Below are 23,191 nucleotides of genomic sequence, written 5' to 3'. Positions count from 1 at the left end.
ATATACTTCGTAGAAAGAACCTAATAAATTTAACAAACGAAATAGAAATAATTGACCAATTAATGCTGTGCGAAAATAGAAAGGCCAATCTTATCAATTTAAATTGTTTTGAAACAAAGTGGAAACGTTTTTGTATATAGTGACACAAAAAGCACGTCATTCGATCATTTGATCGGTCGGCGGGCGCGAGGTCGCTTTGGGCGGCAATAAAAACGTATGAAGCGGCAAATCGTCGCCGTATAAAGTTTTAATTCGAGCCTCGTACTCGATGATGATGACGCTCACAAAGGGCACAAAGTAATAAAGGGGTGTCGAGTGCTCGCGACGCGGCCCGTCCCGCCCCCGCCCCGTGCCCTGCGTGCACACAACGCCGCACCGCGCCGCCCGCCGCCTGCGACACACAACTCGCAAATATTATATTTTACCCGAAGTTTCAGCCACTTTGACATCCTACAATCGTCCTCCATCCGACGACAAAACGGCTTTTTATTTCCCAACGGTTGCGTTAACGTCTCGATGGTCAGAGGGCAAAGAGCGCGGCGCGGCCAGCGGACACTAATCTCAAAGAGACGAGTCAAAGTGAAGCGTGCAAATTCGAGGCCGAGCGGGAACAATAAAAGTGCAGGTGGACCGCGGCCACCCCACCCCGCTCCCGCCACAGCCCGACATCAAAGGGAAGCCTGCGATATACAAAAGCCCTAATGAGACAAACCCGTGGCGTAATCGAGGCGACGGAAAAAGATGAGACCCGGTACGAGGCGAATTTTAATAATTGTCAAAGCAGCGGCGCCGATCAAACGCGCCGCTCCCCACCACCCCACACCTGTGACGTGTGCTCACCGCGGGCCTCATTAGCGCCGCCGATCTAATGCAACTTCGAACTCGGCCGGCGACGTCTAATTAAACTTAAACAGAATTTCAATTTTATGACTGAAAATTTTAATACGCAAAGTCGTCGCCGCGGAGAGGCCGCAAAGGAGGCGCGTTCAAAGGCGACGCCGTGCACGTTTTCGCTGATATTAAATGTGTTGACAATTTAATTTTTCATTTCCTCTAGGCGGGGGCGCGGGGCGGCGGGCGGCGCTCCTTTGACGTCGCGATATTGTCTTTGTGCGCGCCGTGGGGTGGGCGGCCCGCTCCGACCGAGACTTTGTCGCAATACAATGTGTATCAATAAAAACTTAGGATTGGCTTTTAGTGGTTGCACTTACGCTTTGTGAGGCGGCGGGTTCACCCTTTGACATTATATGTCGGCGGCGCGTGTGTGCGTGGCGCGGCGGGCACGAGCGGCTGTGTGCGAGGCCGCAATATCGCGAGACGAGCCGGCGCCGTCTTATTGCCGTCGCTGTGTATGTCGTGTCGGCCGCAGCGAGACAGCGGCCCGCAGCCCTAATGAACATCTAGCAAATATCAACTCGCTCATTTCGATACCCATAATGCGCGCTCGCCGTGTTTATACGAAACTTGCAGCGGCTCCCAATGCAGCATATTGCAATTGTACAGTTTCAAATGGAGAGTGGCTGTCGTAAGAGTTGTGCATTTGTATGTTTTATAGTCAAAATAAAATTTAGTGAAACCTGATAATAGTGAAACCTACATACCTATTTTATGAACATTAAACATTGAAGTTAATCAACGAGCTTTTATAAGATTAACACTGACTTTAGACTACTGAAATAAGAGAATGGAGACTTGCCATTGCGCCAAAAAATATTTTAGGATTAAAGTCATTCATAACACCCCTAATAAAATACCACGATTTTACAGAATCATTTTATTGTTGTTTTTTGCCTGATTGTAGTAGGTATCTATAGTGAAAATGTAGAAAGAGTAACAGTTGCCTCACGTAAGCTTTCGACTTGCTGTTACGAGTAATTTCTGTCTGGTTAAAAATTAATAACATCTTCTTACACTCTAATCATTAACCTGTGTGGTTTTAGATCACTATCGTTTCTTTTATTGCAATTATTTTGCTTAAATTCAAACAAATCATTCAGTAGTTCACGTTGAATTGTTTTGACGCGGTCTAAACACAGTTACTACACTAAATGTTTTGATAGTTCGGAAAAAGCAAGCCTTTTATCCATTGACCGCGATGGATCGCAATCCTGATTGCATTCAATGCTCATGGAAAACATCATCCCCCTCTGAAGGGAGTTGATCTGACCAGAAACAGTATCCGCATTTTTGTAATAAAATTACCTGTTTTAAAAGGACGTTACTACCGAGATTAAGGCGCTGAGCGATGTTGTTAGTTGTCGGCGGCTGATCAAAGCGTCACAAGCACCAATCGCGGCTGCGGGTTCCGCATCGCTCCGCCCAGTCCCACGGCCACGTGCGTCGCGCGCACGCGGAACTCTAAAATCTGTCAGTCGTGAGCGAACCTTCGTTGATGACGGAGATTTAGCAGGATTTCGCTAACATTTACGTCTTTCTGACGATATTGTAAACTTCTCGTGTAATAATTAATTTGTAAAGAATTGTACATTTATTTAGTGTGAATATAATACTGTTAAAGTGCGATTGTGTTTGATGGATTGTGCAGTAATAGGATCGCGTTGATTTGTTCAGGTAGAGTTTGGAACTTTGAGAAACTTTTTCTTCGAAACTGTATAAAACTATAAAAGTTACTTTGTGGACGGCGGCGACGTCCCCGACGGTAGGCAGCATTGTCTTTCGGACTCTAGAGTCCTTGCCTGATGTTTACTAGAACGCCCCTATTGTTTTGGCTCGGTCACTTGTACCCCATTGTTGTGTTAGTTCGCTAGTTAATTTTCTGCGTAGGGATGTTTTTTTTTTGTTACGATGCTTTTGTTATTTTTATTTTGCCCGTTGACATTGTTTGATTTCGATGTCGGCGATTCAAAGTTGCACCCCTTGTAAATAAAATAATTTCTAGTGCTTTAAGTGTATTCGTTAAAGCTTTAGCTGAATTGTTATTATTTTGCTATTAAGTCTAATTGTTTAAATAAGTGTTTTCTTGTTTATTGTATTATTAGTAAACAATGTACCTACAAATCATGAATATGTACAAAAGTTGAGTTGTTTATTAAAAGTGATTTCCGATGTTAAAAGAAAAGACTTCAACGCGCGCGTAAATTTTAATTCCTTTGAGACAAATTCTAAGAATTTAATACTTATCATATTTATCATAAAAAACGTATAAAATAATTATTTTTATTTCTTCGCGCTCATATTCCCGTTTTGAATAACACTTAAGGTATAAAATTAAGTCATAAATATACATAATATTTGAACGTTAAACACACATTATATGTTTTTCTGCATCTCGCTTAAAAGTTAAAAAAATTATATCATAGCAAAATATAATTATGCAAACTACTATTTTATATAAAAATGATAATAGTTGCACAAGAGTAAAATTGTATGGCTTTAGTGCAATAACTTCTAAGTTCAATTTCTATAGAGACAAAATGTTAGTGACCTGAAAAAATTCTATTTTTGGTATGGATAGTGTCCACTCCTTAGCAGTAACTTATAAAATTTGCCTCAGACTATCAGAATATTTCCTAACCATAAAAAATTTAGTGTATAAATATTTGTAAAACGAGTATCTTATTTTTTTATTTCACAATATGAAAACAAGTTTATAAATCCAGTCTCTATGATAATTATCCAATCAATACAGTTAATAGAATTGGGTTGTTTGTATGTAATATCGTAAAAATAAATGTCTGTCCACAAATCGTGTATGCGGCAGTAACTTAATTTCTACTTTGCCCCGAGAACACCTAGTTGATAGTTAAATCTTACTAATATTATAAATGCGAATGTTTAAATGGATGAATGTTTGAAGGTATCTTCGGAATGGCTCAATGGATCTTGATGATTTTTTTTACTGATGTAGAACATATTCTGGAAGAACACATAGGCTATACTTATTAAGTTTTTATTTCAATTCCGCGAGGACACAGACGCTGGCGACAGCTGGTCACTTAATAAAAAGGGAATTTAATTAACATTAGTGATGGTCCCCTCGCCAAACCTACATTTAACTTCTCACTCACCTACACTTCATTTACGCATCCGAAAATCCAGATACGTCCACGTCGCATTATCCCTTCACATTAGCGCGGCGAGATGTAGCGGCCGGGGCGCTTTAAAACTGAATAAAATATCTTCATTACTACATTATCATGTCACCTCCGCCCGTAGTGACACTCGGACGAAAAAATCTCTCGTGAAAACGTAATCCTAAAAGGTGAAAGCGGCTGAAAGGGTGCGCACGCGGCGTCTTTGAACGTCGGCCGAGTCTCAGTAAAGGATCCGCTGCGCTAATTTCCAAACTCGGTTTCGCACAGATAAGGCTAGAGCCGGGAGGTGTCTTTGATGTGCCGCCCGGCCCTCTGACTCCGGGGATGAGAGCTTTCAATGAAAGGATTTTTTTCATCTTCTTTCCCTTTGTACTTAATTTAAATTTCGTTTATATCAATGCTGCGAGTTTCCTTTTGGGTGTGTTTTCTCTTTTACTTTGTCGCGTTTATCCTCTTCAATTTGTTATATTCGAGTTCGCTTTGTAATTAAATTTAGTGTTCGTAATCTGTCCGTTTCGTTTTTTTCTCTGTCTTCACTTAAAGTTCGCCCGCTGCCGGTGTAATTGCAAATTATAAATTAGGTGCCTCTTTGATTTTATTTCCTCCCGACGAAGCGGAGTTATACCTACATAGGCATGTACTATTGTGTTGATTTTTTTAATCATTTGATGTACTTACATTTTCTTTAATATATTAAATCAATTTCCCTTTCGATCGTAGGTTAAATATTAAGAAAAACATACGTAATAAACATGTAGATTTGTAATTCAAGACGCCTGTTTTGTAATGAGCAAGTGGATGACATAATTGCAAGAGCTTCGTTCGTTAGTTTTTCATCAGTTGTTTGGGCGTCCCCTTTGTCCCAAGTTTCGTCGTGTTAAGAGGACTCCGCTACTCGCCGCCAAAGCGAACCCGCTCCACAAAGACACGGCCCGCTCTTTTTACTTTTAAACATCAAAGCCGCGAGTCCTTTGATCTCAAATAAGTCATCAATATAAAGCAATCGGCTAGCGAACGATATTACGTCCCGAGACATCGCAGAACCAATTTGTTACAAATTATATTTCCGACTTATTGTTTCGAATTTTCCATATCAAAATATGACAACTAATTCTCGTTTTATTCCTTTACATATTTACATACATGAAAGGCAACAAAAGCTGTATATTTAAGTATTAATTTGGATTGGAAGGCTATTGTGGCGGTACTTTATTTGTGGGGAGCATTGTGAAGGCGTCGCAAGACAAAGAGTTTGTCGCAGGGAGTGAGTTGGAACACACGAGCGCTTCCCGCGGCGGCGGCATCGGCGACGCTTACAAAGGCGCCACTTTGCGGAGTCGTCTTTGACTTTGTCTCGGCAGTGTGTAACCAACATTAATAACCTACTAATAGCTCTCCTCGTTCTAAACTCACACGAGAGTACGCCATATCATATAGTAATATTTAGGCCTAGGCACTCGATATTTTCCGTGTCGAAGCAATTGAAGCACTCAGCCCCCACGCTCTTAGACGCAAACGGAACGTTGATTTAATTTTTTCTCATGATTGTATTAGTGACAGTTTAATTATCACGGTGCTCATCGGCGCCGCCCCAAGCCCCGAGCTGAACGTTGCGAATAGATTTCACAAGAATCACTTTCAAAGAAAGCACCTCCTAATAAGTAGTGAAGAGTCCTCGCACGTGTTTATCAAAGACAGCCTTTCGTTACTCACCGTCTGAATGGACTCAAAAGAAACTCGTGTAAAATGCTCCACAAAGTGCCGTATCAAAGGGGAAGGCGGGCGCAAATATCTGTTTCGTAAACTAGTAAAAACGAGCTCACAAAGGTGCTGCATACTCGCGGCAAATTAGGCGAGCTTAAATACGAGCGCCGCGCGGCTAACGTAAACCTACAACTTTGAAACTGACTCTGCGCTCATTATTTATGTAAGATGTCGTAATCGTCAAAAAGCTCCCCTGGGATTTATTTCTGACAATGTGCGCCGTTCGGTCCAAGCTCGCACTCGCACTCGCGTGGTTCGCATGTGTATCCATTTAATGCTCAATTCCCATATAATTTAACTTTGCGATCAAAGCGAAATTTTGCAAAGAGCTCCCCGGCGGCGGCGGGCGGGGGGCGGCGTGAGCGGGACGCCGACATCGCAGTCGCAGAGATCAAATGCTGGGCCAAATTAGTCACTCTCCGTCTCTCTATCTCAAAGCCGATCCGTAGCAAAGTTTGCGCGAAGATGACATCAAAAGGAAACCACACACCGGGGAGGCGCCGCCCCCGGCCCACTCCGCCGCCACACCACCGCGCCGCGCTGTCTTATTGACACTCGACTGACGACTTGCAAGTCGCCACCACTGTTCCCGACCTCGCTTTGCCGGAGTTATTTAGTTAATTAATACGGAATGCCCTATCTTAACTCTCGCCAGAGTGATGTGCGCTCGCAGTGGCACACGGCGGCGGCGAAGCGAGGCAAGCAAACTTTAATCCCGCACTTCCTCCTCCGCCTCGTTAATTACGTGCGTTGTCGGACTTGCGACTTCCCATGTCAAACAAACTCGAATTGAAATTACATCATTTAGCAATTATAGTTCTAAAACTAATTAAAATAATTTTTCTTTACTTTTCGCAACAACGACTATTGGCTTTCCACTCCGCTCGAATTCTGAACTAATAATTTCGTAAATTAAAACCAAAGTTTCTAATAAACTTGTCAAAGAGGGCTAGGTTGCTTGAAGTTCTCGAAGCCTTAAGAACTAAACGTAATTCCGAAATTAATTTCGAGAAGTCTTTATACTTATGCTTGTTTCTTTACGATATTATGAAGAATGTTGAGATTTGTTGCTAACTTGGTAATAGTTACTTGCCATCTAAGAAATAAACTATTAAAAAAAAAAATAATTTCACTTAGTAGTCGTGTTGTAGGTACCTAAATAGAAAAACTCTGTCATTTTAATATATTTGTACGTACATATTTGTTCTTATGTATGAGAAAATAATTATTACTTAGTTGTTTTATTTCCATCTTCACCATTAATTAATCTTGATAATTCTAATTAAATATTATACATCGATTGTGGTCCCAACTTATGATGTAATGAGCTTCACATCCAAAAGTAATCTAATATATAAAATTCTCGTGTCACAGTTTTTTTCACCGTACTCCTCCGAAACGGCTTGACCGATTCTCATGAAATTTTGTGAGCATATTCAGTATGTCTTAGAATCGGCCAACATCTATTTTTCATATTTTTTTTAACTGCGCGCGGACGGAGTCGCGGCATATTTTGACAAAAAATAAAGTAAAAATTAAGCCTACCTTTCTGTCTGCAGGGTAAAAATAGTAACACGTTGATAATAAATAAGTAAATACTAATTTGAAACTGGCCATGTCTAGACATTTTAAACTAATATTAGAAAGTGTTTTTAAATATTGACAAAATGGAACTGTCAGAATATGGTATCGTAAAAAATGAGACCGTGGAATCCAACGTGGTCGGGTGTCGGTTGCTTGTGGGCTCGGCGGTGTGGCGGCGCGGGTATTGTGCCGCGGACTTTACGAGTCCCTGATTCCTGGAAGGGATGGCGGTATCTACCTACGCGGGTGTCCTTTAGTGACGTCACACCGCGCCGCCCAATACCAACGCAAGAATTCCACATCTTAAGCAAATGTATGTAACACGTGAAATAATTTAAATTTTTTTCTTCCCTCTTGTTACTATGGGGTATCTTTGATAATGTACGTACGTACAAAATCAGTATTTCGAATATACAAGGTGATTAGAAGTTCAGTCGCCATTAGATAGATGTGTTAACACGATGGTCATAACCAAATGCCAGAGGACCAAATAACTTGGAAAAGTGTTTAATTTGTGTACGATGGAAATAGATGAACTTTTAGGAAGTATACGTATGGATATACTTGATTTTGGTTCTCGACCCACCAACTCCATGTGACTTTAAAAGTTAATGAAGCGCAACTCGTATTTCTAACTCGTTTCTTTTAAATGAGTGGCTCTCGGTAGTTTTCTGTCGACGCAGTAGTTGTGTACAAGCACAATTGCGTTCCTTTCAATTGTTCTAACAAGTTTTAAAGAGCGAACGCTAGGGAACCGTTGTTAGAACGCGTAGTACACTCGAGTGCAAAGTTCGTATGTAACATTGAAGCTTCGCGCACTAGCCATGCCGGTCGGTTTCTCACCAGGGCAGACCAATGCAGCAGAGCAGTATACTATGCAATGCTGCTATTTTAATGCACACTCCGATACAGAAATGTACTGTTTTGACATTAAGTGTTCGTAAAAACTATAGCAGTGCTGCACTGTCTACTGCTCTGCTTCTCTGTTGTGTCCTCGTGTGAAATTGTCAGTACGCCGCGCCTAGTTTACAGCATTAAATAGTAATACACATGTCTCGTTAAAAATTGAAACTAGAAAATGCGTGCAACGAGAATCAAGTCTAAGTTGCAACGACGCTGACGTAGATATTGCCGTGAGTTTCTATTCCCTTAACACATGTATTAGAACATTATTGTTATCTCTGTTTTTAAAAGACATTGCAAGAGATGTGAATATTGTCCTACAGGTGATTGACATTCATTCCGTTCCACGCAGATCTACCTATTTTGCGTATAATGTAGCTTTATTTGTGTCGTTTTAAAACTTATGAATGTTATGGTAGGAAGTGGATGACAAAGACTAGCTAGGTAAAATAAAAGATTAATCTGGATAAGATAAAAGGTTGAATGATATTTATTTGATAAAGAATTAATTAAGCTTGGTGAGCCAACATCAAAGCTTTTGTTGACCAATTCAATTTGTTTTAAAAAGTAAGCTTTTCTTGAAAAAATAATGTAGATGAGAACACTTTTTTGATTTATTCATTCGGATAATTAAAAAGGTTCTCTGAATCTATTTTACATAGGTATATTAAAGCGGGCGTGAGAAAGTGAAAATGTCTCTAACTACATATTAAATTTTTGGTCCAAGTAAGCTTTATTGAGCTTAGAAAGCCTAGTAAAAGCTCGGATTTAGTGACATATTTCTATTATACGCTGGTATTATGGTGATAAATGGTATTTTATTTTAAAGTACATTTTTCACGTAATTTTGAACTTACTTTTTACGCGCGGCTCTAAAATGTTTTCTGACAAATAATAACGTCCTTACTTGGTACCAGTATGAAGCATTTTGTTCGCTAAAAATAGCCTGTCTTGTCCGTCAACAGGCAGCAGTATAACCGCACAATACGGTCCCTTGCCGTTTCACTTTCATTAACAAACCATCAATCATATCGCGGCTGTTTGATGCGTCGCTCTCCTACCATTTGATATTCCACTTCGTTGCCATCATTCAACTTTTTGTCCCGTATTGCTCTCTTAATATGATTATAATTTTCTCGCATCTGCCACACTGATTTCTTGTCCAGACGAATTTGTACTGTAACTGTGAACTATCAAGTCCGATTTTTGTTTGGATATGTTTCCTTTGGAGCGAGGCTTCGGCTTCCATTGAGCGAGGACCGGTTCGGTGGTGGAATGCCGCGGTGCGAGCGGCTTTTTGCCGCGGCCGTTTGGCGCTGCGGCCCACGCGGGCCCTCCGGCCCCGCGGCCCGACGGCGCCACCGCTTCCCGCCTTCGCGCCGACGCCTGCAGCCCGCTGCTCGATGCAAGATAAACGACAACTCGCAAATATTTGATGTAATTCTATATTTTAAAAGTAGCCTTTCATGCCAAGGCGTTGGCGAATACAGTCCGTTTGTATTTTATGAAGAGGCCTGACTCGTAACTCATGACAGGCTGTCGTGAGTAATGGGCTGATAATACAAAAGTATTATCAAGGATTGGTTTACTTGTTTGGATGTGTTCACTTGTACCCTAAACGAATTTATTGACCCTACTTTGTTTGTGTTTTAATTAAACATTAATTAAAGTCTTAAAATCATAGCCCTAAACGTCAAGAACACGAGTGGTATTTTCAGAGAGCACAAATTAACTTCAACTCAATTTACATCACATTAACCTAGTATTTGCTAAAGAGTATACTATAACTGGTGATGTTAATTAAATAAGAAAGCGTATCCCAGCAGCGGTTTGTGCAGGACAAATCCTCTATAGCTAACACGGTGCCGATGTTATCCCTGTCACTAAACAAACCTGTTGTCTCGCCGCCGCCGCCGCCGCGAGGGCTCCACAAATACGCCGTGAATCTGACGCCATTAGCTTATTGCAAGCTGTTTACACAATCTCAATTGCAACTTGAATCTGCGACCTGGACTAGAGATTCAACATTTATTGTACCACAGTGGAGCTTAAATGAAATAATTGTGACGTATTTATCCACGGTTATAGTTCAATGGCAATTTAAAACAAAAAACTATATTCTTAAAAGTCGAAGTAAATCTAAACTATACTGAATGGATTTATTTTAATACTACCTGTCGCCCGCAACTCTGTCCGCGCGGCATTAAAAAAAAGTAGCCTATGTGTTCTTGTAGACTACGTTCTACATCTGTGCCAAATTTCATCAAGTTCCGTTGAGCCATTCAATAGATAACTTACAAACATCCATTCATACAAATATTCGCATTTATAATATTAGTAATATCTTAATAGCAAACCATAATTTAAAGCTAAAGTCGGCAGTAAGATTTTACCAATGTGCTAACGCATTTTTTTTTTAATTTGGAACCTTCGCTTAATGTTGAGTAGTAAGGTTTTCATCTATTATGTCTAAACTAAGCTGTCAATAAATTAATATTATTAATTATCATTTCCTTTTGTTTCAGGATGACACTCTCCTCATACACGGCACCATTTAGCTAACTATAAAGGTAAGTTACTTTTTATGGCATTCGTGTTACGTATTACATGGGCCTTAATTATTTACTCACACTAATGTTCTTGTCAATGACATTTTTATATATCACGTAATAGTAAGTAGATTTTCTCGACTTTTATATCTACCAGCGACTAACTTCACGACTTCGTCTGCACCTAATTAAATAAAAAATCTAGTAATAAATATAGCCTATGTCACCCGGGGATAGTGTAGCTTCCCAACTGTGACAAAAATGTTCAAATCGGTATAGTAGTTTCGAAGCCTAGTCAATGCAAATAAACAATGAACTTTTTCCGTTGTTTAATATCTAATATATAAAATTCTCGTGTCACAGTTTTCGTCACCGTACTCCTCCGAAACGGCTTGACCGATTCTCATGAAATTTTGTGAGCACATTCAGTAGGTCTGAGAATCGGCCAACATCTATTTTTCATTTTTTTTTAACTGCGCGCGGACGGAGTCGCGGGCGACAGCTAGTAAATAATAGAATTCTCGAAATTGGCAATAGACAAGTCATTTCGAAAGTTAAAAACTGTTCGATATATTTTAAAAGGCCGGCAACGCATCTGCGGTTCCTCTGGTGTTGCGGATGTCCATGGGCGTCGGATCGATTAATATTAGGCGATCCGCTGCTCGTTTGCCCCATTATCCTATTTTTTTGTTATTGGAACTTTATTCTAGAGATATTGCTGATCGAACGTAACTGTCTAATAGGGCAGGTAATAAAATTAAAATGTTTTATAAATTCTCTGCTAGCTCGTATTGAGAATAACACAAAAGTAATCCATCATCTTCAGTTGCCGCATGATTGACGGGCGTTTACCTTTCCGCTCGTGTAAATATTTCTACGCGTCGGCAATTTTTTTTTTTTGTAACGAAACACCGAATTCCACAGTGCTGAGTTGGTTGGCGATTGTTTTGTTCGTTAGTCCTATAAATGTGAGTTTCCACTGATGAAACACACGTATAAAAACATATTGTTATTTCAAATTTTGTAAGGAGTGTGAGAGAGTTGACAATATCTTTAGTACAAGTATTTCGCCGGTGGAATATCACGGTATAGCGGCTTCCGTTTTTCTTATATGTGCTGACTGCACAGTTAGAGGTAGGAAATTAATTTCGATTTAAGTTCACTTGTGACTTAGAATGAAAGATTTCTTTGAACAATTTTTTTTTCTCATTTGTTATGTGATTTTGTGTATTACAACGTGATAAATATACTAATAGTGTTGTACACTGCCGAAACACATATTTAAAAATATCGATGGGTCCTACGTATAAGGACCAATGTAACAAATTGATGATTTTACTTTTTGTGTTAAAAGCTATCTCTTAGTTTACTTAACAATATGCACTAAACTCACAACATTGCACAAAATACGCATTAGCAGGTCTAAATGTTAGTTGGTGAAGTAATAGGGTCTATGCGGTATATTTTCCTATATGGTTAAAACTTTGAGAGCCTCTCCTGAAAAGTTGTCAATTGCACATTGGCCCTTATTCGTAGGAGCCATCGATATGTTTTTTTTTATGATGGAAAGAGGTCGCAATCTTTTTTTCACACAAGCTTTTCGGTAGTACCTACCAAGTTACGGCTTTGCTTATGAATTCGTTGTTAATTTTCATCACTTACATTTATTTCTAAGGAATTATACGTATTTTTATATTTTTTAAGAAATATTATTTTTAGCGATTTTTTATTATAACAGCCAGGTATATAGAAGAGCTTACAATATATTTTTTTAAGATCTTCATCCAATAACCGAGTGGCAGATTATAGCATTGTGCGAACACAGAATGGACATAAGACTTTTATGATCAGATAATAGCTTTTCATAGACATTATTAACTTGCTACAAAGGAAATTTCATAGAATGGACACTAGAATGAAGAAACGTTTAATAGGATAGAAATTGCAACCCGTGAAGCGTAACCGAGGTATAGTTGAGGAAGTTTATATCCAACCCATTTTTAATGAAATGTCTTGTGACGCTCAAAATACAATCGAGAAATCTTATCATAGCAATACGTGATAAATTATAGCTCTTATAGTTACTTTGCTGACATTCGATACTAAGTGGAACGGGAATTTATTTCTTTGACTGTACGTACTGTAAGAAATGCGCGGATTATCCAGACTGCGTACGGAGGATATCTAGTTAAGTAAAGAAATATGCACTCTCATATCTCAGTATCGCAATGTGATTACGGGGAACGTCTCGTCGAATGCTATGTAACAAATTAGATCTATCCTATCCTATATGATGTGGGGAACACTCTTATATGATGATAGTCTGATTTTTTTTCTATTTGAATTTTTTCGGATTCCAGTGACATTTATGTGTTAAATTTTGGATTAAATTCAGGATATGTAAGTCCTACATTGTCTTTATTATGAATCTGGATTTATTGAATCTCTATCAGCGAAAGTGGTTATAACAATTTTATTAATTTGAATAAGCTATAATATATGTGAAGTTTAATAAGTATTTATGTATTATGCAGTCATGATTATATACCTGCGGTATAATTAAAACTATATTTTAATATCAGACATGTGTCGAAAGTCTTTTAAATAACGAATAAAGCAGGTGCTTTATTCGTAGAACCTGCTAACACGATGCTCGTGAAAGAGTCTGCAGATTTCATTCAGCATTTAATTGAAGAAGAGTATAACGCCTTATTCAAAACAAGCAGAAAACCGAGGAAAAGTAAAGAGGAAATCTTTTTATTTGTATTCGCAAACGACACTCATCAGAAACAAAGCGCTTTTGACTGGTTGCACGAGGAGCCGAGACGGCTGCAATATTTCGCGGCGTTTAATCGGCAGCCGCCTCCTGGCCGTCTGTTGCGCCTCTACTGAGACTAGCGTTGCGTTGCCTTGCCTCGCGTTGCATTGCGCCTGCCGTACACACGTCCGCACAATCGCACCCGCTCACTTAATGCTATGTGTGCCATTATGAGCTCTATTCATCGCGATGAAAAGGATACAATTCCCTCGGGCGACGCCGACGGATTTAATATATCCGCGGCGCGGGTCGTACTCCACGGCACTCGGCTTTCACGTCTCCCTCGACCGGCATTATGCCTCTAATGTCACTTAATTTGCCGTCTAGGGCCTCCTCAGGTGAATGCAGCCTACGAGAGCTGGTTTAATATAAAAATTCCCTCGTTTTTTTCCCGTCACGTGAATAACGTTATACTGTTGCCTCTTTTAAAAGTAAACGCGTAGAACTAATGCCATTACGAAATCGGTGGTTGCCATTCGTGAATTTAATTGACATCTGTAAATTTTGATTTCTGTCCTAAAAGTTATAGTTTAGACCAAGTTAGAAGTCGGGCCCTTGCATTAAAAAAACCTATGCAAATGTATTGGGCGGTACCTTTAATTGTAAAGTCCAGTCATCTTCTGTAGGCGTTATTCATGCTGATAAGCTGATCTAATAGAGTTTGTCATCAGTTAACTCATTGGTTTTCGTGCATGGGATTTGCAATTGTAACGGCGGCAATGCGAGGCATCACAATGTGGCCTCAACGTGTAAAGCGTATGTTGATTAGGTTATTTAAATGCTTCAGGCCGCAACGCGAGAAAATTATATGCATTTATTTTCCACGAGAACCAACAATTGCAGTACTGTTAATTTTTTGTTTACAAAGGTGACTAGTACCGCTTAAACCCATGAATGGCGGGTGTTCTGACACAGCACTAAGTAATCACTGCAGCATTTATTTTTGTATAATTTTATATCTGTTGAAAGATATTTAATTTATAGGTTAATTTTATATTTAAAATTACGTATAGCAGCTTGCTAAATTCGAAAAGAATGAAGTCATTTCTTAGATGGATTTGTCTTTATTAGGAAACGCAGCTGCCACTAAGAGATTGGCATTACAGAGAAAAATTGAAAAAGAAATGTTTTATTCAACTCGATTGGACAGGAATACTTTTAAATTACGAAGACGGGGCTCTACAAATTGAATGGAAATTCGAATGAAACGCAATTAGTTGCAGAAATAACATAAAAATAAAAACTTACAAAACCGCTCCAATAAATTATAAAACTATATCATGTCTTTAAGTTAAATAATACATTTTACAAATGGGATAAGAGCTGATTGATTGTTGAACTGGATCTTAAGAACAAAAACCTTTGCCTTTTTTTTTTTTAAAAAGTAGTCAGGACGTAAGGGAAAGGAACCAAGCATATAGGCTTGTGAAATATTTTTTTAAAGGCGTAATACAGGCTAAATATTTCTACTAATCGCCAGTAATATTTAAGTCGACATAATTATTGTAAAATCCATTGTACCCAAAAATCTTTACCAACAGAGTTCTACTTGCTTGAAAACTTTAGCGTGCTTTTTGCATTGAAGTATAATTATTAAACATTTTTATTATTGAAAAGGGTTGTTGTTGACAGGTAGGGTTCTTCATTTATCTATAATAATAAATGTGAATATCTGGGCAATGAATGTCTTCCGTGTCAGCTGCAGGCGCGTGTCCATTACGTCGCGGCGGGACTACGTCAGACTCCCTTCCACGCCAGGTCTGTTACCCTTTGTTTTACCAGATGCATTGTTTAAAGAATTGAAATATTTAAAATACATCTACTTAAATGTTACATTTTTAAATCAATTAGAGATAAGTTCTTTTGGAACGAAGTTCCTTATCGCGCGTTGTGAAAGGGGGCTAGACGGAAAATTTCTTACGAAAAGTTGTCACGACACTTTTTGCTATAGTAAGTATGTTAACGACAAATGAGCGCTACTTCACCATGGCAACGACGTGACAATATATAACGAAAATTCATAGAAATAAAATGTACTTCTTGTGAAGACTTAAGTTTTTTATTCATAGAATAAACATTGGTCCCTTCACTAATTAATCGAAAGGAACTTCGTTCCATCCGGGTGTCCCTTAACACCTCTCAAGTTTTTTTTATATAAATATTCGTGTATTACTAAGATTTATAATTACGAATTCGTATTCCGCAGTTTTAATAAATATTAATGGTATAAGAACAAGGATACATTTCTTTTATTTAAATTTCATGCATGTTATATTTTAAATGTTGGTACCTATACCAACATTTAGTTTTTTCATAGAGCTTACTATATATTTTTCGCAACCCTTCTCATAGATTCATGCGGCAGACAGGCGTTGCAATGGTCCAATAAACAAATTAGTGGGGTTTGTGTTAGATATTATTACAATTTAAATTTCATCTTACTTTTCTTAAATGATTGTATACGATGATCATTTAAATAATAACATTCTAGATGTATTTTGGCTTCGAAGTTACTGATGTTAATTTAATCACTCTGAGTATGTTTCTTGGTTTGGTTCAATCATTAATTTTATGTTAATATTGTCGTTGTATTCCATTAAAACTGCGTTGATATTTGACTGTCTAATACCTGATTTATTTTTAAAACAGCCAAATCGGCTACGTTGTGAAAATAATTGAATACTGCATAATTGTCCGTACGCCTTACATTACACAAATTGAATTTTATCTTTTATTCATAGATCCAATCATCCGGGCCCACGGGTGGTCGTTGAAAGGCGCCGGAGAATAACTGAAACCAAATCAGCAATACTTACAAATTTATATTCCGCCTCTTTTACTCGAAGCGTCTTTTCAAATTGTGCAAGAGAGATGGAATGTCGAAATTACAATTAGACCACAAGTTATTGGCTTAGTTAACGACTGCTTCCATTTAATAGCATGTTAACAAGATGTTTTGAGTTTTGTCGCTTAACAGTTTCGTAATTTTAAGTAAACAAATTCGTTACGAGTTCTGAATTTTTATAGAATGATTATCAAATGAAGTAAATAAATAAAAAGTAAAATATTTAAAGCAATTAAGCAATTGAAAAAAAATTAAAAAAAAAAACAAATTCGTGTGAGGCAAAAACGAATCTTATTGTTGTAAATACTCAGTCCTTGACCAATCTGAACAAAAAAGTCGGTACGTTAGCCAACTTCTTAAAAGTAGATAAGGGAATAATAAGGGTATTTCTGTCATACAGTTATTTATAGTTAATTGTTATTTATACCCTTGATGTCTTTCGATATCTATTTTTTTAACATTAAAACCTTCCTTTATCGTACTTATCTAAGCTTACGGTCTTTCGAAGGAAGGAGTAAAATTAATTAAATAAATTGGTTAGATAACATTCTCCAGAAATATCTAACCGCTAAGGAATTAATGGTTTTTAACAAAAATTATATACAGTTAAACTAATGTAAGTTCACAATACAATATTTGAATTTAAAAAAGGGTATTTGCGTCGAATTCTGTAATTTAATAAATTTAGTATAATGTGTGTTTTTTGATTAACCACCTGCTTTGCCACCATTTGTTTGATGATATGAGATGACAACTAAAATGCATTAATGCACAATTTACTCCTTGTAGCAGTTAAATTAAAATAATGTAATTACTAAAAAGCATTTCACAGTTCATTAATCTGCACTATTATTACTTCTCTTTTCAACCTTTGCTATGTTTTTGGTACAGTAAAAAGTAAATACAAAACATCGCCTAAAATAGATTGGTGACAGAAAAGCAATCATTTTTTTTATATGTCTGTGCAAAGGTTTCGAGTACGGACAGACAGCTGTCCATATGCGGTGGCGAAATGTCGAATATGTCGATACGTTTTTGTGCAACTAAATCACTTTTTACCGCAATGGATTGTCGTTCGTATGTCGGGTGTGCGGTTTTATATCCCGAATCATATTTGACTTTGACTGCAAATTTCATGGTAATTAACGATTTCTAAAAGATTTTATTTTTATTTGTCAACACTTTTACCAACTGGATTGCAATGGCAAAAATAAATATATTCTAGACTATAAAATGCCTGGAATAGGTATTTTATAAACTAGAAATCCAAGTTATGTTGACGACTAGTCAAAGATTAGTTTTATTTTAAATGATTGTCCTTTGAGAACTTACCAACTTGCAACTTACGATTGGATGTAACGAAACGGTTTCTTGTGTTCTCAGATACTATACCTATTCCTATGAATGTTGTTTTTTCTCGTAGGTACTTTTGCGGATGCTACCTATTTATCAAGTACATTAAAAAAGCTTTCTCGTCTTTTCGAATCCGTATTTTCCCCTTTCCGACTCATTCGTGGCAGGTCATTGTATGCAAAACGTCGCGAGCAGACGGCCTTATTGTTCCCCAAGATTAAGGCGGGGATCCATTATTCAGGGCACCGGGGGCCGCTCGCCAGATCCTATTCTCCGGCTGATTTGCTTTGCAATCGTTCCTGTCTACCTGTACCAATGTTGAGACGTTTAATCAGGCCTGTAATGGAAAAAAACAATGGCTGGTGACGTGTGCCCTCAGGATATACCTCTGAGCTCCATCATGTCCTGACAGGCGGTGTTCCGGCTGTTTGTGTGTTAATTACGCTCATTGTACTTTAAATTAATTCAGCCTAAACACGAGATTATTTACATTGTATGAATTCTAAATAAAACTTTTATGATGGTAGTGGATTTAGTTCTACAATCATAGCACTTTAACAGATCATCTGGGACATGAAAGTGCAAAGAGTATTGAACATTTAATGTTAACAATTGGTCTCTTCCGAGTTAAACTCAACCGTGCGTTTATTATCTTTTCACCTTTGAAAATACGCACATGCCCTTTCCAATGATCAGACGACCATCCATTTTTGGTATTTAATTCAGGACATATTTTTTTTACCTTTGTAACTCCATACAAATGTTACAGATTATTCGAATATTTCCGAAAGGAAATGAAATTCATTGATTTTACAATTTTCTTCCATAGATTTATCTATATATTCGCAAATTCCAGTTGGACCAACATTTCTACGGTGCTTTTATGCGTTGAAAAGTTCTCACGTTGTATCTAATATTATCATTGTTTAAATTTAAATCAATATTATAATCATCATTGAAAATTGATTTTGTGTATACTGAAATTCATTTGTTTTATTTTAAAATTATTTAACGTAACTCTGTCCTGAAATGTTTATTAAAAGAAGGGGAACCTACACGTTATGGCTACGACTAATGGGCTTCTAAGCCTTAAGAGCTCTTGTTAGAGGGCATAATGGCAAATCACGCAGGTGTCCACGTGCAGGGAACACGTGGCACGTGCGCCGGACAATTTCCTCTGTTCAGAGGTAAACTAGCAAATTACGTCGCTTGGTCGCTACTTGAACAATTATATATAAATTTATATAATGTTTATAACATTGATGCTTTTTCTCGATGAAAATTAAAGAAAATCGTTTCTAAGAGTTATAGAGGTTCCACCATTCAAAATTATGTCAACACACTATTTTTTACGGAAGTTCTTGTACTAATAAATATTTGCCCTGGCAACTTAAAACTTTTATTTTGACACAAAAGATTCAATATGAGAATCATAAAGCATTAAAATTGTCTGATCTGATTCGATGTCGCATCAATAAATTTATTTTCATCCAATTGTAGCTAGATAGAGTACGATTTTAGCGATTTAGATTTTAAAAATTCCCAGTCGGGAGTTATGCAGAATACCCCAGGAATAGACATGTCTTGCATTCGTCGGTCAAGATGCGTGCGACCAAAAATGCCGGTCGAGTGCACCGCGTCGCGACGGAATACCTCCCGGCCTACCCGGCGCCCGCCCTGTGCGCGGCATCAGGGCGGGCGCCCGCCAACGATGCGTGAAATTTTCACACTTGATATTAAATTGTTTTACACTAGTCGGAGTTAAATATTTTAAGAGATTGCTGTTGTTAAAAAATTCGAAATTTTTTTAATATTAGGTATGGTAGTTACATATGTTTAAATTGGATAACTGAAGAAGCAACCGGATTTCGGAAAATAACTTTGTTGCAAAATTACATTTAGAACTTATATTTAAATGATTTGTATCGTACAAAACATAAACATAATGCGTCTTTGAAGTATATAATAAAAATACATAAGAAAAATGAGCACATAACTCACAGCGGAGACCGTAAGTCTAAATCAGTTATTAAGAAATTTAGTTACTTAAATATAACGTATCGCAATCACATTAAATTTGACGAACAGCGCCACCTGTTTTGTATTCATCATTTATATATTCACGGAGCAGTGCGGTAATGAGGTTAGTTAGTGCTGGTTAACGAAGATAATTACCTTTGTATGCCGCTGATGTACCACGTAAAATACGTCGACACACCATTCTTCAGCATATAGGTAAATAATATCATTAATATCACATATGATAAAGGTAAATTAAAATTGACAAGATTTGAATTACTAATGAGATACGAGATCGGATCAAACTTTGGAAAACAGTCTGACCTCTTTCCTAAACAATCCCTTAGTTGGAGTGGTTGAAATTATTAATTATGTTTTTTTTTAATAGCAAAGAAGATATATTTTACCTTGAAACCCGTTTTAATTAATTATTTAATTAATGAATTAAACGTGACGGGAAGTACTGGGTACTGAATACAAAATTCCCCTTACACGACGTCGCTTTCTCTGCAAAGAATGACAAGCGTGTAACTGATTATACGTACGCATTTTCACAGCTATCTGCATTCCTTGGCATTCCTGCACATTTGACTTTGATGAATGAATGAGTTTCGCGAGTCACCATTCACCAATTACTCACTCACTCGATGCGATGTCGATTGTTTTGTTTCGTCTGCTCAGGAAGCAGTTAGTTACGAGTCGTTGTTTTAATTGCTTGCCTCAACGAAATTTTCGATTTTCATTCATGTTTCGATTCATTAGGGTTGACACTTATTTGATTTTAATATATACTTATTTTGTTTTTTGGTTTTTGTAAGATTTCATGTTATATGTCATAAAATACACAGATAATCCTTCTATATAAAATATGTTGTGTAGAACTTGAGGTATATGAATGTTGAATAAACGACATCCATTTAAATTAATGTTATGACACTGAAATACATGTTTGAATAATTAAAAAAAAATTGAAGCAAAATTTTTAATATTTTTGAAACATTCACAAAAGAAATGATTTTATAGTGAAAGTTCCACATTGCCCTCGCTTTGTAAGAGCGGGCGCGGCGTCCGAGCCGCTCAGACAAATAGATTGCCTCACTTTGCCTTTGACAATTCACAAATTTGATTCTTTTGATCTCAAAGAACCTCGGCTTTTGATTTGTCACCCTTAGTTTGCTTTGTAATTATTTTATAGATTAAGTTATATTAGCAACTCATCCATTACATATTACGTGAATAGAGTTAATTTATAAGTTTACGTTTGGTCTGATAAGTAACACGCGGTCTTTATTTCTATTCTCAATCTGGAGGCGTAGCAGTGTTCCCTCCGAGCCAAACACGGCCAACACATTTTTTTTAAAGCGACTCATGGCACTTTTGATTTTTATATCCGCGCATGTGTTATGGATTTTTATGTACTTATTACGTCTGATAACACTAAAACTAACAAAAATAGTACCTTCTGATTTTATTATAGTCATGTTGACTTAACTGTGGTTAGCCGCGCGTTCATTTTTAACCTTTTAGTATAAAATGAAAATGCATAAATGTGTTTTGTTCGTTTACAATTCACTTTCGTTACAAACACAAGTAATTTTAAGTTAAAAATTATAGCGCAAGTCCACAAAGGCGCTTTGAGTGAGTAAATGAAGTCATTGAGCGGCCGCAAAGTAAGTAGAATTTCCTTCACAGCGAAGCACAGGCTTTAGAATTGTAGTTTTTTGTTTATCGCTAAATATGTTTAATCTGGCGAATACGTCCCGCGGGGCGACCGCGCTTTCGTACAGCGATTGTCGACTCGGATACTTTTTTTTTCTCTATTCGCAAAGCAACCATGCACATTAAACTAAATACGAAGTTAATTGCCTCGATTCAAACGGCTGAGGAGCGCTTTGTGCCCCAGCGCGGGATGGAGATCGCCAATAAGTATAGTCTCTCCCGAACGAGTGGCGGGAAACGGGAGCGTTGCGTTTTATCCACGTCAGAGATAGGTAATGTTAGTGAGGCTAATTCGTCAAAGGCAACGCGGCCCTTTGTGCCAGCTTATGGTAATCAGCGTGGGGTAAGGGGGGAAGGAGGCGGGGGAGGGGACGCTTTAAATTTAATGACGAGATTTAACAACTATAAGTCTAAGGTAATTTGCAACATATCATACGATTCACGTTCACATGTTCGACTCTACCGGCTTTAAAACGAGTTATATAATTAGTTTTTAACGAATGCAATACTTTTGTTAAAAGCTATTTTACATTTGCCTATTCCGAAGAGATCTCACAATGGTTAGCTGTGCTGTATAAAATACAATGTTCCAATCTCGTACGATGCTTTATACTTATGTCTTCCCAAGAGTGTATTGCGTTATAAAAATAGTAAATATCTCATATCTATTGCAGATTTTCGAGATTGTATTTATCGATATGCTTACATATTTACTGTGCAATTTATTCGCACACATATCCCCTTTAGTCGCGGGCATGATAGCTTCGAACTGAAACATGTTACCGTTTATCGACAAAGTTAACAACTATTTGACGTTGAAAGGTTTCGCAATGAAAGGTTTCCAGTGAAAGTTCATCGCTAGTCTCTTGATGTTTCAATTTCAATATCGACAAGTGTATATACATCGTGTGACACGCCGGCACGCTACCGACATGCCGCCGACATGCCGCCGACATGCCGCCGACATGCCGCGACGTGGTCGCGTCGCCGATACAAAATGAGAGTAATCAGGCTAAGTACTTATTGATTTCATCGGACCGGGTTTGATCTCTACACGTTCATTCAATGTCTGATAACATTTCTATCTTTAAATATAAAATCATTTCAATATTTGCAATCAAATTTGATTGTCCATTTGTTGCTATGATGACATAATGGTCTAATTACAACACTCAATGTCTTTCGATGGATACTTATACCTTTCTTTAGTGTTTATTTCATATATTAGTCAACACTTAGGGGTTCTCTTAGTCATCAATAAGCGACTCTGGAGTGTGACTTCTCTGAAAAGATGTCGAAACATTGTATTGTTAGCGAATCGAAATCAAATAACTACAAATTTTCACGTGAATGTGGAAACACAGCCGTCATAAACCAGCAAAGGGTATGATATTAAAAGGAAGCCATTTCATATGGAATCATAAAAAATCGTTTTGACAACAGATACAGGGATGGGCTAAAAGCGCGCGGCGCCCGCCAAAGCGAACGTGAACCCAATTACGAAATGAACAAACGGATATTGCTAGAATTTTTGCAATAATTTGCATTTCAACCGCCACCCTCAATGCCGCGGATTCAGCAG

At 37.7% G+C, this 23,191-nt stretch overlaps 1 protein-coding gene across 1 annotated transcript in view; it reads left to right on the top strand.

Annotated features, from left to right (window-relative positions):
- The window catches only part of LOC106713369 (axin), a 65,065-nt gene that overhangs the window by 24,829 nt on the left and 17,045 nt on the right, over nucleotides 1-23,191 (top strand). Inside the window, exon 2 of the mRNA XM_045679542.1 lies at nucleotides 10,832-10,876. The gene's annotated coding sequence lies outside the window, so the exon portion shown is untranslated. The remainder of the gene's footprint in view (nucleotides 1-10,831; nucleotides 10,877-23,191) is intronic.

This window comes from Papilio machaon, chromosome 10 (genome assembly GCF_912999745.1).
Source record: "Papilio machaon chromosome 10, ilPapMach1.1, whole genome shotgun sequence".
In the NCBI taxonomy this organism is placed as follows: domain Eukaryota; kingdom Metazoa; phylum Arthropoda; class Insecta; order Lepidoptera; family Papilionidae; genus Papilio; species Papilio machaon.
The sequence above is the reverse complement of the archived record's forward strand: the minus strand, read 5'-3'. Positions and strand labels throughout refer to the sequence as shown.